Here is a 17,732-nt window from a genome sequence, read left to right on the forward strand (position 1 = left end):
TTTAGCTGTTTATAATTTGGTTTGGTCACAGACTTCCATACCCAAATTGCTCAAGATAGTCGTACCCTTATAGGTAATCTATTCATCCAACAAGCAGTAGTTAAGGACACGCGTGCCTATCCAGCGGTAAACAGATTTGTCAGATCTCAGTGCACAGTTAGCCACATTATATACCGTAACTTAGTTCCACGTACAGTTCAGAAACACTCTTAAAAAACAGATCTACGCCATCTGTCTGACTACTCACAGAATATGCTGCCAAGATCCCCTCCATGTGATTCAAATTGACCTGCAGTCTCTCCAGGCCCATCACAAGGACTTACACCTCAATCCAGGGAACTTCTTACCCCACCCAAACCACATCCCCCCCTCCCCCCCCCCCCCCCCCCCCCCCACACACACACACCTTTTACCTTCTTCCTAAGATCCACAATCCCAATAATCTTGGCTGTCCTTTAGCTGCTGACTTCGATGCACCCACTGAATTTATATCTACCCATGCCCGTCCCACTCCCACATTACACCTTTATTGTCACTGTTTTGCCATCTCCCTCTATAACAACATCCCTCATGTACATGCTCTATCTGTAGCTGAACATTTACTCAGTCAGTGGCCACCTGATTCCAGACTTATGACAACCTTTCTGCTTACCTTAATCAACTTCTTACGTACCAACAATTACTTCTCCTCTGAGAGGCAGAGATAAAAAAGATCAGGGGTACGGCCATGGGAACCAGGATGGCTCCTTCCTGTGCCAACCTTTTTATGGGTTAATGGAGCGGGCTTTGTTGGGTTTCATAAACCTTCACCTCCAGTTTGGTTTAGATAGATCGATGACATCTTTGCCATGTGGACTCCTGGTGACGCTGACCCATTAAAATTACAGAAATCTCTTAAATACTGACTTCCAATTAAATTTCACATTGTCTTATTACGAATCCCATTCCACTTTCCTTGATGTTGACCTCATCCTCACTGAAGGCCAGCTACACACTTATGTCCACATTAAACCCATTAACAAACAACAGGACTTATGTTTTGACAGTTGCCATCCTTCCAATGTCAAAGTTCCTCCCCATAAAGTCTTGGCATTCAAGGCAAACATATTTGTTTGGATGCAGACTCTTGACGGCAATAAACTACCATTCTCACCTCAGCCTTCGCTGTACATAATTACTCCATCAGCCTAGTTCGAAAGCAGATTTTCCAGGCCATCGCAGCCAATCCTGATACTGCTACTTCTTCAAAAAACAACTTTGGAGCACATCACTTGTCACTCAGTGTTATCTTGGTCAGCTACTTTGACAAGGCCATGACTGTCTAAAATCGTGCCCTGAAATAAGACCCATTCTGTCTCAGATTTTGCCTACCACACCGAGAATAGCTTTTCATTGCCCTCCCACTCTCCACGTATCCTTGTTAGACTCTATGCTCCTCCTGCACCCACCTCCCTCCCCAATGGCTACTACCCCTGGGACCACCCCTTGCCAAGGCTTGCCCTATGTATCCTACTATCACCACTTGCACCAGCCCTGTAACTGGCAAAACATGTACTTTCAGAGGGAGACCCACATTTGAAATGAAACAATGTTATTTGCCAACCATTATGTAAACACTGTTTGGCATTTTACATTGACATGACTGCAACCAAGTTATCAGTTAGAATGAACAGCTGTAGGCAGTGGGTGTATACTGGCAACACACCAATATCCAGTTGCAGAGCATGCTCTACAATGTAATGGTCATGACCTTGGTGCCTGTTTCAACACACGCACCATCTGGATTCTTTCACCAGATAGTTTTCTCAGAACTCCACAGGTGGAAACTATTGCTAAAGTGTGTCCTTGGTTCTTGCCACCTACCTGGCCTCCATTTACATTAATTCCTTCTGGCTCAGCATTTCTTCATGGTAACTGCTCCTTTCTTCAATCCATTTTAGTTTTCTACATCTTTCATTTTCTGATCTGTCTATTTTTTGCTGTACCCCCTCCCACCTCTGTTACATATAATGCACGTAGCTTTTCATTCTTATTACATTGTGCATGATGTTTCAGCAATAATTTCTCTCTTGTATATTATCCTGTCCTCTACCTTTAAGCTCTCAGTTAAGTCTCGTCCGGTGCAATCTCCAACAATCAATCTTTTCTCTTTGTCCTGTCTGGTAAGTCTCCCCTGACCCGTAGTTATGGGTGACTTTTCTGAACTGTACCCCTTTTCCTAAACTAGTCCAATCTTTTCCTTCACCCCTCTTCATTTCCCTTCAACTCTTCTGCTGGGAGAAGGAGCCACTCGCTCCAAAAGATTGTGTAAGTTAAACCTTTTTGTATGTGTGCGTTCTCCTGCCACCACTTGCTGAGTAGATTTTTGTAATCTTATCCAATTACATTATACTGTTAGAAAACAGCAAGGCTGATTGACAGAACTACTGAAGATTTTTAAAGAAAGCTTAATGATGTTGACTGGAGTGAAGTTTACAATGAGCCTAATGTTATTCTGACATTTTTCTTAAAAATTTATCTCTACAGGTAAGAGAATCTCTTCACAAGAAGAAGAAGAAGAAAAGTGTGAGTAGTACATGTGCTTTGAGCATTCCATACAAACTTAATTATGTACATTGGTGATAACAATTTTGTTTAGCACAATGGCATGCTGCAAGCCTTTCTACTGGATGCCATGTTGGTAACTTGTGTGTCCGTAACCAGAACTACAGTTTAACATGTAATCAGAACCACATGTTGTTTCTGGCAACTCATCACAGCATTGAAAGTTGAAGGCTAGGTAGGTTAAAACGAAGACTGAAAAATCTATAGTCTGACTGAGATTTGATCCCATGACGTCTTGGTTTCCAGGTATATGGTTTACCGCTAGACCAGCAGGCTCAACAGGCATGTACAGTGATCGTCTGTAGGTTTCAAAGAGAGAGTTTGTGAGTATTAAAATAAGTGACATATATGGCCATATCTTTTGATTACATTGACTTAGAAGCTTAAACTTTTTACACTGCCAAGGAACTGCAGACCTTACTAACTGACATAAAGTTCAATTTGATACCTAAGCCCTTACCTAAGAAAGAGCGCGTTTTAACATGTGGACAGAGAGACAGACTACAAATGGCAAAAAAATTCCTTTTTGTGATTTAATTTCAAATCAGCAATTTTCAGAATTTTTTTTCTTTACTTGTACTGTGAAACCTTGCTTCTTGTGACAAATTTCATTATTTTTGATCAATGGGAGTACTCTATAGGTTTTGATGAGTGAGTTTGCAAGTATCAAAATATATGACATAAATGGCTGTATCTTTTATCTGCATTGACATAGAGACTTATTTTTTTCACTCAGTCAAGGAATCACAGACTTCAGCACGTGCAATAAATTTCAACTAGATACCTCTACCCATCCTGAGAGAAAATGGGTCTCAACAGCAGAGAGACGGAAAGATAGGCAAACAGATTGACATTAAAGTGATCCTATAAGGGTTCTGTTTTTACCGATAGATCTATGGAATCCTGAAAAGAACTTGCACAAAATAGCCAGAGCATGTAATGGCTGAGAAACAGTTTAATATATTTAGCAAAGTTGGAAGAAAGAAGTAATCCAGGAATATGTGTATCTTGTCTGAAATTGACAGATTACGTAATAAAATAAAATCTGATGAAGTAGTGTTAAAAGAAAGACAAGGAAAGAAGCCACAGAAGGTGACACTACTTTTGTTAAAGAGAGTGGGAACATTGTAAAAGACAGTTAATGTGTAGCAGATAATTTTAGTAAGTGCTTTTTAAAAATAGATTAGAAAATTGGTGCAAATTGTTCTTAAGAGAAAGCAAAGCAGTACACCGAAGAAGCAACACAGAGGACATTTAGTGGAATAAAAATTAATCTCATATCCCCATCTGAAATAAGGAAGATCATTATGATTCTAAAAAGCAAAAATTCATATGTACTGGGTAATATCACCAATAAGACACTAAAATGTTGTGGGGCAGTAATATGTAATGTTCTCAGTAATTTATGTAATGCATCGTTAACTCATGATGTTTTCTCATTAAGATTGAGATATGCCATTGTTAGGCCTCTCTATAAAAAAGTGACTCCACAGATATAAATAAGTACCGTCCAGTGTCACTCCCTACATCATTTTTAAACATTTTTGAGAAGGTAAAGTACTCCAGGCTTGTCACCCACCTGTGCAGTAATAGCATATTTAGCCAGTTGCTGTTTGGATTTAAGGAGGTTCATTCTACTAAATCAGCTATTTATACATTTATTGAGCACACAGTAAAATCCATAAATGATAAAGTATCACCAATTGCCATTGTCTGTGACTTATCAGAGACACTGGATTGTGTCACTCATAATATTCTATTAGAGAAGCTAAATTTTTATGGTATCTATAGGTCAGTAAATGCCTGGTTGAGTTCTTATTTAAGAAACAGAATGCAAAAAGCTACTTTAGGCTGTTCAAGTAATACAAAATTGGATGCCACATCATTTGCATGGGGAAAAATTACAATGGGAGCCCAAAAGGGGTGACCATTGGCCCACTACTGTACTTGTTTTATGTTATTGATCTGCTGCTTTAGCTGAATCAAGAAGCAGAATTAGCCCTGTATGAAAATGACAATAGTGTTGTTGTGAAGCTGAGCAAAGAAACAGCAACAGAGAGAACAGTAAATGAAGTTTTAGTTAAAGTTACTTAACCACTCTGCACAAATGGTCCAGCTTTGTACTGTCAAAAATATCCTACCTTCTATTAAACTAGTATACCAACAAGAAATAATACGTGGGGTAGAAAATTGTAAGTTATTACATATGCATATTGATGAAAAGCTAAACTTGAAGCTGGTAAAACATTAAGGTTTGTCTACTTTTTCTATAAGAGTAATTGACAATTTTGGAGATAAAGAAGCCAGTAAGTTAGCATATTTCGCAGATTTTCATTTCTAGATGTTTCATGGGACAATATCTGGAGTAACTCGTCACTTAAAGTATTCATTGCGCAGAGGTAAGTTACTAGAATTGTGTGCAGTTCGCAAACATACATCTTGCAGGTATATTTTTAAGCATTTGGGAATATTAAACACAGCCTTACAGTACATATGTTCAGTTATGAAATTTGTTATTAACAACCCATCTAGGTCTGAGAATAACAGAGATAGACACAAGTGCAACACAAGGAGAAAAAATGATCTGCATTATCCTATAATGAATATAACTTTCACACAGAAAGGAAAAGGAAAGAAATGTGCAGCTATGAAACTCTTTGATGACCTATCAATGGAAATAAAATGCCTGACAGGTAGCAGAAGTATTTTCAAATATTCAGTAAAGATGTTTCTCCTGTAAAACTTCTTCTATACATCAGAGGAATTCTTGAGTAGAGATAATTAACTGTTAAAAAAAATTAAAAATCTGTGAATGCCTGACATGTAGCCATAAATATTATTTAAATTTTTTTAGTTGTATATAAGTGTTCTATGTTTGTTCTGTTGACACATACCATGTCATAACATATATAGCAAATTTGGTCTAAGGAACTAGTAACTAACTAACTAACTAACTAACTATAAATTACAGATCAGAAGGGAGACATATTGCAAAACATACTAAGAGCAACACACAGCTATAACAGCAGAAGAGGAGAAAGATGTGGGTTAGAGATGGCAATTATCACTGAAGCAACCGGTTTTTGGTTGTATCAGATTTTTTCAACACCATTTCAACTGCATAATTAAAACCACTCTGAATAACCAATTTCTGAAATAACTGATTTCAGTTTTTTATTCCTGTGATCAACATACAAATTGAACAAAGATTTAAAAGTTTTCATTCCTTCAGTTTCAGAATACAAAGAATCAAAATATTAAATTAAATAGGTAAATAAAAGAAAACTTAGTCAATCCACTGTTCGCTGCTTTTCTCAAAAGGTGATAAATGGTTGACTACTACAAAATTCACTAGCAGTGTCTATTGATTCCAATATTTTGAAACTCTGCTCAAAAATCATGTTTTAATTGGGGATCATACCAGTATTTGGACATTACGAATACTCAGAGCTAAAAGATGACAACTGAGGTTGAAGAACTCATTTTTTTGTGTTAATTTGTCCATTTTCTGGGCTACAAGCAGATAAAGGCATATTATGTAGACACATGCAGCAGATTAGCTGCTCTATATTTCTGTTGTAAACTTTGAATGAAATATTGAGTTTTAAGATGTCTCCTTACATTATGCCACAAGAATGTTGTGACTCCTTCTGTTTTTAATCTTTCAAAGCAAATGGAGCATTGGACTTCATTGATTACCGCCTTAATAAAAACTTCAAGATTTGAAATGACACCATTCTGTAATACAACTGATATCTAACAACGACAGTGAGAAACTATCGTAGAGACCAGATAGAGCAAGAGTTGCACACTGCCTGTACACATGTACCATCTAATAGGCCATGTCACATGGTAACAGGAACATTATTGTCTCAGCAGTGCTGTATCAATTCTTATGCCAAGTGTTTGTTGCTCATTTCTGTTGGCATTGGTATTAAAATTGTACTGATAACTTTTCCCACTTTCTGTAATAACACAACATTTCAAAACAATGGAAACTTTTTGATTATAAATTATTTATTCTTTGAAAAAGGTTTACTTAAAAATGAGAAATTTTAGCACTGTTGCTATGGGTAATTGCTATTTTGGTTTTCTTACCCAGTTATTAGTAAAAAGTGGAAGCACCTCTTATAACCAAGACGAAACAAATACCAAAAAATGCCGGTTATTCAGAACTAAAATACTGACATTGAATTTTAACTAGCCAATTTTTCCCATTCCTAATGTGTGTGCAGTGTGGATCAACCTAATTTTGAGAAAGAAATTGATATTAAAAGAACACATCATTGAACTCTGGGAAAAAAATTGCTTGTTGATTGTATGCACCATGTCTACACTTAAATATTTACCTGCAGTGATGCCTGTAATCAGCCTAGATTGTTCATCATTCTGTATCATACACTCATCTTCAAAAGCAATAAGAAATTTATACCACCTGTTCAGTGATCATTGTTTTGTGAAAGGAAATTTGTGATAGATACACAAAACTGTATAAAAATGGGAAAAATATTATCTTTTTCTCTTGTGTTTCTTTACCTCTGTTTTATGAGAAAAAACTACTACTACATACTGTACCAGTTCATAAAATTTCTGAATCATCTGAACTTATTTCACCCTACCCTGACTACAAAGTGCATGTACTTCAGACTGAACCTGGTGTGACATATTTACTTCTGACATAGACCAACAAGTTTACATCAGTGAAAGTTGTTTTCCAGTATATTACTACATAAAATTAACATGAGCAGAACACTATAGTTCTGAGTGTACCACCACAAAACATTGTTCAGTTACAGTCATTATCACATTATTAGTATTCTGTTCTTCAGTTTAAAAATGTGATGAAATATGTGCAGTATTCTTCAAAAATACACATTTACTGGGACTAAAGGCATTTGTAACTATGAACTAGTTATGTATAAAAATGATGAATTGTGACTGTGACTCACAGGATTATTAAATGTCATCTTTACTTTCTGTTCATATATAATTCTACATTATATCAATATTTTATGTTTTTGTAATAGTTGTAAGAAGCAAATGTTGATGTGCTAGTAATTTTGGATTTAGGTGCATACCCATTGTTATTTTGTGTTATTTTGAAAAAGTAATTGTTATGTATTAATTTAAATAATTATCTGTGAAATGCTACTTGTCTTTCTGTGTGTTTTTCTTTTTTTTTTATTCAGTTGGCTGTTTACCACCTTGATTTGTCACATAGTGCAAAACTTTTGAGCTACATGCCAAACAGTTTTAAAGTGCATAAGTCATCAAAGAGATATTAAAAAGAAAGATGTTAACACTATTAAAGATTCATTCTCGTGTGATTAAGGGACCGCATCAAACGTGTCTTAAACTACCAAACAAGTAGTGTGACAAGTAGCCCTTAGGGGAACAGTTTACTTGAAGAGAACTAGATTAAATGAAAAAAATTAGTGACGCCATAGAATGACAGATATCTTATCAATATAGAAATTGTAAACCTTCCTTTTTAGTGTTAGTACAGTGATGGAACATTTTATCAGGCATAGTTCTTTTGGCCCCAGACGTTGATGGTAACTTGCAGCCAAAGACTAAGTCCAGGCTTTAACTGCTGAATTTTTAATACTATGAGTTAGAAGACTGAATTCTTAATACTATGTAACATGAAGCTTGAAAGCAGTGATGATATTATTTGAATAATATTTTACGCTGTTTTAATGGAAACGTAGACATCCTTATAATATGGCTATTGCTGCTGTTGATGAGCTCAGCTACTACGAAATAAATATGTAGGCATGAAGAAAAAAATATGTAGAATATTAATGATGCTGGTTTTATTTAAAAAGTTTCAAGAAAAAAATTCAGAGGCATTGCTTTCAGTACACCCTCATATGGAAGGGGCTCCAAATTGTGACAGTATTGTGCAAAGGATACATAGCTACTCACCACATAGAGGAGAAAATGAGTCACAGGCAGGCACAACAAAAACACTGCGATACATTTGAGCTTACAGCCAAAAGACCTACTTCTAAAGTAGAAAATGCGCGCGCGCATACACACACACACACACACACACACACACACACACACACACACACACACACACACAGGCACGATCACTGTCTTTGGCTGCTGAGGCCAGACTGCCTACAGCATCTGATAGGAGAAGCAATCTGTGGGTGGCAGGGGTAAGCATGAGGTTGAGATGGGGTGAGAGCGGTATAGCAGAGTACGGATGGATGAATATGTAGTGGTGCTTGTAGGAGCATGTAGACATGTGATGCGGAGAGGGTAGGCATGCTAGGTGCAGCCAGGAGGTTTGAGAGAGTGGGATGGGGGAGTGGGTGCAAGGGAGTGGGAAAGGAGACAAGTAGAGGAGATGAAAAAGAGTAGTGGGGTGTGTTCATGGAATAGAAAGCTTTGTAGTACCAGAGAGTGAGCAGGGAAGGTGATAAGTAGGTGAAAGATGGGGACTAGCAAAGATTGAGGCCAGGGTGCAATGGGAACACAGGCTATATTGTAAGGAGCATTCCCACCCGCACAGTTCAGAAAAGTTGGTGTTGGTATAAAGGATCCAGATGATGCATTTTTTCAAGCAAACACTGAACTGAAGCTTGTTGTGTTGGGCAGCAATTTCAACATCAGAACGATACAGTTGTCTCTTGGCCGCAGTTGGATGGTGGCTATTCATGCGGAGAGCGAGCTTGCTTATTTCCATGCAGAAAGCAGCATAGAGGTGTGACTTACTTCGTAGATCACATGACGGCTTTCACAGGTAGCCCTTCCTTTGACTTGGTAAAAGATGCCTGTGATTGGACTGAAGTAGGCGGTGGTGGTGGGATGTATGGTACAGGTCTTGCATCTAGGTTTGTTGTAGGGATATGAGCTGTGATCCAAGGGTTTGGGAGAAGGGCTGTGGTTGGGATGGATAAGGATTGTTGCTGGATGGAGGAATACAACTGTGAAAGGATAGGTAAAGGTAGTGGGTAAGATATCCCTCATTTCAGGGTATGGCGAGAGGTAGTTGAAACCCTGGGAGACAATATGATGCAGTTGCTCCAGTCCTAGTTGAGATTGAGTCACAAGGGTAGTGCTCCTTTGTGGCCAGATGGCAGGAATATGGAAAGTGGTAAATGACTGAAGAGGCAAAGCATGAGGGATCTGTTTTTGTATGTTGTTAGGAGGTAATTTTGGTCTGTGTGCAGTTTGTCCATGATAAGTTGATGATTGGGGCAGTGGCTGTTGGGAACAGCCCCACATTATGGCTGCTGAGGGGAGAGGAGTGGTGAGGGAATGGTAGCATCTGCTGCTTGTAGCAGTGCTGGCACCACTACCTGCATTTTGCACCTAATATGAAATCTGAGGCGGCACTCCACTTAAGTGACACTTCTGTCTGATCGAAAATCACCTGATTCGTTGACATACCCGCAAGTTATGTATTATTCATTTACTGAAAATTATGATAAGTGAAAGCAGATGACTGCACAGCTTTGTGAATCAAAAGTCAAAAACTGATTTTTGGAATCTGTTTGCACATTGCATTCATTAAAAACAGCACATAAATAATGTTTACAAAGGGCAATTAATTGTGCCTGAAAGATTTGTCAGAATGGTGTTCACTAAGGATCAGTGTCATTTGTGTTTGATTCAAGATCATCATCATCACCATCACCACTTCAGAGCATGATATTGATGATTTCTTCGATGGCTGTTTCCATTATTTCATTTTGTGCCCAATACTATTGCTGCAGCTGCTGCAGTTTCTTACTGTAGCCTTGCCAGTCATGTGCAATAATGAACGGAAAACAGCATTAACAGGATTCTGCACTCTTTCCTTCACGTTGAGTTCTTCCTCCCTGAAATTGTTTTTTATGTTGGCCTGTACCAACTCTGAGATACAGATTGCAATTTCAGGGTGGTTAATAGACTACTTTGTGCCCCTTCTCTTAATAATTTGATTCATGGCGTAAGAGTCATGGCAAATTATTTGCCTGTCTCGAAACCATTCTGGTACTGTAATCATGACATCATTTTTATTAGGCATTATGCCAGACTTCCTGCTGTGGCATGACACACATCCATACAATCACAGAACTGGGTGGAATATTAGGAACTTCCATATCTGAAATCCCACACCCTCATGTCGATGTCTGCTAGGTTTGTCAACTTCAAGAAGTTCACAAGCTAGTGGAAACAGTTTCTTGCATGAAACTTCCTGACAAATTAAAAGTGTGTACTGGACTGGGTTCCCTGGTTTGAGTCCCGGTCTGGAAAACAGTTTTAATCTGTCAGGAAGCTTCAAATCAGCACCCACCCACTGCAGAATGAATATTCTTTCTAGTTTCTTGCACTTTATTTGCGAGTAATTTCTGAATTATTCATTTTGTGAGAATTTTTCTAAAACTTAGAAAAGTAGGCTGTGTTCAATACTGGTGCAAAAATATCAGTGTCGAGAAAAAGAATGGGACAAAGACAGATGGGCCACAACAAAGTACCAGTGGACCCACTAAACACACATAACTGGCACCACCAGTCAAGGAAGTGTGAAATGAATTTAGTAATCAATTTGTTTCATAAGAAGATAAAGTAGAATGATAATACAGACATCTTTAAATTGTAGCTGATTTTTTTAATGCTACTGTAAACATAAATGCATTACATTTGTTATAAAAATAGTAAATAATACTTGCTAAACTTGACAGTAATTAAAACACAATCTCTTGGTGACATACTGTGCCTCATTTTTTATTTACTGTTATCCAATATTTGATTATGCGATAGACAGGAGATGTATCAGTTGAAGACATGAAGACAAACGATGTTTGAAATTTGCATGTGTCATCCTCATAGATTTTAATTAAAATGAAGTTCTCTGATTTTAGATAATTGAATAGTGTCTCTTAATAATAAAGCAACAACAATGGCAACTGCTCTTGGTTTTTAAGAATAACTACAGTTCTGCAACAAGTACTTGTAGCAGGTTCCTGAAATAAACTTGCCCCAATGACTTGAAGAAGTAAACTTGAATAAGTTTTTATTCTAATGTAAACACCACAGCAATGGCTTACAGATGTTGCTTGCATGTGGACACCAAGCCTTCCGTAATACTTCGCAACTAGAAGCAGCTTCACGTTGAGTTCTTCCAAGTAGTGCCAATTTTCTCTGCTTCTGGTAGCACTAGTGAAATGGTCAAGTTATTGCGGCCAAACTGTAGGCTTCATTTAGACTCCTGAAATATTTTAAGAGGGACTGCTAATTACCACAGATGCAATAGCCATGGGCAGTTGTGGTGTATGGAAGGGACTTCTTGGAATGTAATGCGTGGCAGCTGTCAAAATAGTGGTATTGCTTGTGGTTGGTAGGTTTGATGTGGGCAGGGGTAGAGGGAGGTGGCATCAGTAGTGATGAGGAGGGCACTATTTGGTTAAGGAACAGGAACTGTGGAGAGTCGTTGAAGAAAACGGTTGGTGTCTCTCATATAGAAGGGTACGTTTTGTGTAACAGTCTGAAGGTGTTGGTCCATGAGAGCATAGATTCTCTCCGAGTGGGTATAGTAATCAGCTACAATGGGGGTATCCTGCGTGGTTGGGTTTATGGACTTAGGAGGCATCTAGAATGTAGGAATACAGGGGGTGGTAGGGATGAGAAGAGAGAGAGACTTAGGAGGGAGAGGTTCTGGGATGGACGCAAGGATTTGAGGAGATTCTGTTGGATTTCGGTTATGGGATCACTATAGCAGGGTGTGTGTGTGTGTGTGTGTGTGTGTGTGTGTGTGTGTATTTTTTCTACTTTAAAAGAAGGCCTTTTGGCTGAAAGCTCAAATGTATAGTCATCATTTTGCTGTGCCTGTCTGCAGCTCAGCGTCACCTCAATATGGTGAGTAGCAGTTTATCCTGTTCATAATATTGTTGTTATGCCATCTTGGATTTTCCATTGATAGTATATGCAAATTCTGTTATCTGATAGTGCCACAACTCTTTGGTTACCATTTCATTCACATCTTGTCACCAGTCTCTGCACACATTTTACCTGATGTGCTCACTGCACTTCTCACTCACAGTTTTTGTGGACACGGGGAATATATTCATTCTTCTCGCTTTAAGTTATGTGCTTTGTGCAATCCCATTTGTCTGTCTGCTAAACTTTTATATAGTCCATCACAAATCTTGGATGGAAGATATCCCAGTATTTAGGCAGCTCAGTAGTTTTAGAGGGAATGCATTGCCTGTTTTCATAGTAGCCAGGTTTTTGTCTTAATATACAAGATGTTCCAGTAGGATCACAAAATATTTCAGGGCATGTTAGTACAGACTAATTCAAATAAAACATTACACGTAAAATGTGTCCTATTTTATTGGGTACTTAGATACAGCTGTTTGAAAGTAACTAAAACAAACTACCCACAGAAGATATTAAGCAAATGCAAATGATTGAATTAAGAGTTGGTTTTCATAAATTTTACTTACGACTTCAATGCACTTTCGAATTGCCTTGAAAAAACCATTTGTTTCTCTACTGATATCACCCAGGCATGCATTTATGAGGGTAGCACTCTTCACAATTTGAACAATTAACTCATACTTTTTGTTTACTTCTTCTTTGAAAAGTTAAGCTGTCAGCCACACCTCGGGCAAAAATATGAAGATTTAAGGTCTGAGGATTTTGGTGTCCAAGAAATGAGGTCATTCCTATGAATCAATCTTCTGCAGATTGTCAGGTTTAGATTATGACACCAGACGACTACAGTGTCTTGCTGGAAGAACATACCCATCCTTCAGACAGAGGAATGTCATCCAGTAATCGCAGAAGCTTGTTTTTAAGAAAATCTAGATAACAGGTGCTGTGGCAGCACGACAGACACATATCAATTTATACAGTCATACCACACCAAACATTTACAGAGAAGAGTTCTTGAAATGTGATTCTACAAAGGCATGTGGGTTTTTGTTGGAACACCAGTCTGAGTAACGGGTGTTATTGAGACTGTCATGAGTGAAAGTAGCTTCATCACTAAACAGTATGAGTGGGAGCACCGAGCAATTTGCAATCAACAAATAACAAAAGTCCAATCATCTATCATCTTCTTCTTGAAGCTATCTGATCTATGGCAAATAATCAGAGCAGAGGCCATGCATGTGTAATGTCCAACATATTATTGTACGTGTAGAAATTCTGAATGTGTTTGTTTGATGTACATTCAGAAGAAATGTGACTTCTGGGCTCTATGCCAATCTCGTGCAGTTCCGTGAAAACATGAGTAAACACCTTGTATCTAGTACTTGTCAACAGTGTTCTCTGCATACAGCTGCAGCATCTCCGTTACAAAACATGTACACAATATCATATCAGCATACTCAGCATTTGTAAATACATGTGGCATGCTAAATATTCAATATAATTGCCCACAAATCACAATAACAGTTCAGAAATTCAATTATGTAATCTCAAGTAAGACCTCACAACTTGAACTTAAAAACAAAAATTGATCACCGATACATACACCCAAAGCAACTGGAATACCAGCACTTGAAAAACTCATTTCTGTACACTGTTGCATCTCTGTAACTATTAAAAATTAGACCCATGTTGTATGCCAGGTGTACCAGTATGAAATGTATCAATAGGGAACATTTATTGTGAACGAGCCTTAATATTTTTTTGTTTGGTTGGTATGACATCTGTCAAAGATATTTAGTATGCATCAAGTCATGGAACAAACAATATCATATGTTTTCATAGTGTTAACAATGTCGAATTTTGTATCAGAAAGTGATGATTGGCGGTAATCATGAATGTTTTCTTTCCATTTGAAAAAAAGTCGCATCGAATGCTTGTCGAGGCATATGGTGATCATGCTCTATTTGAAGCAACATGCAAAAGATTGTTTCAATGGTTCAGAAATAATGATTTTGATGTAAGAAATGAAGAATGTGGAAGACCACCAAAAAAGTTCGAAGATGCAGAATTGCAAGCAATGTTGGATGAAGATGATACTTTGAGGCAGAAGCAAATGGCAGCAATGCTAAATTTTGCACAACAAACAATTTCTGACCGTTTGAAAGCCATGGGAAAGATCCAAAAGTGTGTAAAATGGGTGCCACATAAATTGAATGAAAGGCAGATGGAAAACCGAAAAACCATTTATCAAATTTTGCTTCAAAGACATGAAAGAAAATCAACTTTGCATCGAATTGTTACTGGCAATGAAAAATGGATTTATTTTAAGAATCCTAAACGGAAAAAACCATGGGTTAATCTGGGACAACCATCAACATCGACTGCAAAACCAGATTGATTTGGCAAGAAGACAATGCTGTGTGTTTGGTGGGATCAGAAAGGTGTGGTGTATCATGAGCTTCTAAAACTTGGTGAAACTGTGATCATTTGTTGTCTGTAGTGATTAGTATTCAATTTGAACTATGCATCTACATCTACATGACTACTCTGCAATTCACATTTAAGTGCTTGGCAGAGGGTTCATCGAACCACAATCATACTATCTCTCTACTATTCCACTCCCGAACAGCGAGCGGGAAAAACGAACACCTAAACCTTTCTGTTCGAGCTCTGATTTCTCTTATTTTATTTTGATGATCATTCCTACCTATGTAGGTTGGGCTCAACAAAATATTTTCGCATTCGGAAGAGAAAGTTGGTGACTGAAATTTCGTAAAAAGCTCTCGCCGCGACGAAAAACGTCTATGCTGTAATGACTTCCATCCCAACTCGTGTATCATATCTGCCACACTCTCTCCTCTATAACGCGATAATACAAAACGAGCTGCCCTTCTTTGCACCCTCTCGATGTCCTCCGTCAATCCCACCTGGTAAGGATCCCACACCGCGCAGCAATATTCTAACAGAGGACGAACGAGTGTAGTGTAAGCTGTCTCTTTAGTGGACTTGTTGCATCTTCTAAGTGTCCTGCCAATGAAACGCAACCTTTGGCTCGCCTTCCCGACAATATTATATACACACATGACTGCATGACTGCATCGATCGAAAAAAGACCAGAATGGGCCAAAAGACATGGCAAAGTAATTTTTTTACACAACAATGCACCTGCACACAAAGCAAAAATGGTTCAGGATACAATCAAAACACTTGGCTGGGAGCTGCTACCCCACCCACCGTATTCATCAGACTGGGCCCCTTCCGACTACCATTTGTTTTCATCAATGGGTCACACGTTGGCTGAGGAACACTTCAATTCCTACAAAGAAGATGAACATTTCTATTGGCGTGGTCTCCACAAATTGCCAGAACTGGTCAAAATGTATAGAGAGCAATGGTCAGCACATTGAATAAAATGTTTTTACTTTTCAATTAGAAATTAGTGTTTCATTTTAACAAAAAAATGCTCATTTCATACCGGTACATCTGGTAGAATGCTTTGATGAATTAATCTATGTTACCATCTCCCAAAATGTTCACTAGTTCTCCTGAAACAACCAATAGAGCAAGGTCACACAGTGATTAGTACACTGGATTCATATTCAGGGGATGGTTGTTCAAATGTGTGTCTGGCCATCCAGATTTAAGTTTTCTGTGATTTCCCTAAATCGCTCCAGGCAAATTTCAGAGTGGTTCCTCTGAAATGACATGGCGGACTTCCTTTCTCATCCATGAAATTTTTCTTGCTTGTGCTCCATCTCTGATAACCTTAATGTTGACATTACATTAAACTCCAACCTTCCTTTGTGAAACACCCTGCATAAAGTAATCTAAAAGTTATATTCATAATAATTGGTAGAAGTAGATTTGCACTATGCATAATTGGTTGTTGTTATACCTTACAGAAGTATCTTGCAATGCCCATCTTGCTTATTAATATATAATTTTACTTGTTGCACATCAATGAAGGCTCTCCTTCATTACAGGGTTTACGGACCACAATGTGTGAATGAATGGGAAATATGGTGAAAGTAGACTGTAGCTTTAACTGTGTTTGTGAGTACAGGGATGTTGGTTTTAGTTATTTATTGTGCCATTTACTGTAAAACTTATTCCCTAATAAAAAGTTATATGATGACATTTTTAAGATATGTCTCTTGTTCCATGATATTGTGAAAAGAATAGATAGCTGCTCATCATAAACATGACATATTGGATTACAGACAGGTGCAACAAAGAGATGGTTACACGTTGAGCCTTCTTCAGAGAAGAAAACACACACACAGTCACACATACCTCATACACACATGACTGCTGTCTGTGGGCCATGCAGCTATAATGCAACTCTCACATTGAACGAAATCAGAGTGGGATGGGGAAGCCGGAGAAATAGCATGGGACAGGTGGGGGGGGGGGGGGGGGGGGTACTGTCTGGAAGAGAGTGCAGGGACTAGATGGCAGGCAGACAAGGTTGTCAGCTGCAGTGTTGGGAAGCTTTGAAGTGGGAGGGGGGGGGGGGGGGGGGGAGGGAGGTGAGAGGAAGCCAGAGGCCAGTTCACCTGTGAAATCAGCCATGTGATATATCAGTTCTATTGCAATCATTTCACAACATATTTTATTGGTATGACTACCAATTAGTTGTCCACCAAGTTGAACAGCCACTGCCAAACTATGGCCAAGAGCAAAGTGGACCATCCTGTGGCATAACATGCAGCTGAACATAACATGCTTGATTTCAATAGCTGCTTCACAGCCCAGGCCATCTGGATCTTCCTCTCCATCTTCAGCTTTCTGAAATGCGCAGATGGGCATTACTGTTGCTACACAAACTCTGCTCTCAAAATCATACCAGCTTCAACCTGCTGTAATGTACTGTCTCCACACCATCCATTCAACAGTTTCTGCTCACTCTGTCCTATCACCTGCTTCCAGTTCATGATCCCTCACCCCATGATGCATTACTTTCTGCCAATGTGCCCAATGATCCTTACTCTCTCCCTCCTGCCCCTCTCCCCCACAGCTTCCCAATGCTGCAATTGGCAGTCTAATCATGATGCCATGTAGTTCCTGCACACTTTGTCAGACAGTGCTCTTCTCTCTCCCCACCCCTCCTCTTTCCCCACCCTTCTCCTTATTCTTGCTGTTATTCAATGTGAGAGTTGTATTGTAGCTGCAGCATCTTGAGATAGCAGTCATGTATGCATAATGTGTGTGTGTGTGTGTGTGTGTGTGTGTGTGTGCGCGTGCTTGTC

At 38.6% G+C, this 17,732-nt stretch overlaps 1 protein-coding gene across 5 annotated transcripts in view; it reads left to right on the forward strand.

The window, feature by feature from the left end:
* Positions 1-17,732, forward strand: part of LOC126266879 (uncharacterized) — a 268,806-nt gene that overhangs the window by 114,435 nt on the left and 136,639 nt on the right. The window lies entirely within an intron of this gene.

The sequence above is a fragment of the Schistocerca gregaria genome, chromosome 4 (genome assembly GCF_023897955.1).
Source record: "Schistocerca gregaria isolate iqSchGreg1 chromosome 4, iqSchGreg1.2, whole genome shotgun sequence".
Lineage (NCBI taxonomy): Eukaryota > Metazoa > Arthropoda > Insecta > Orthoptera > Acrididae > Schistocerca > Schistocerca gregaria.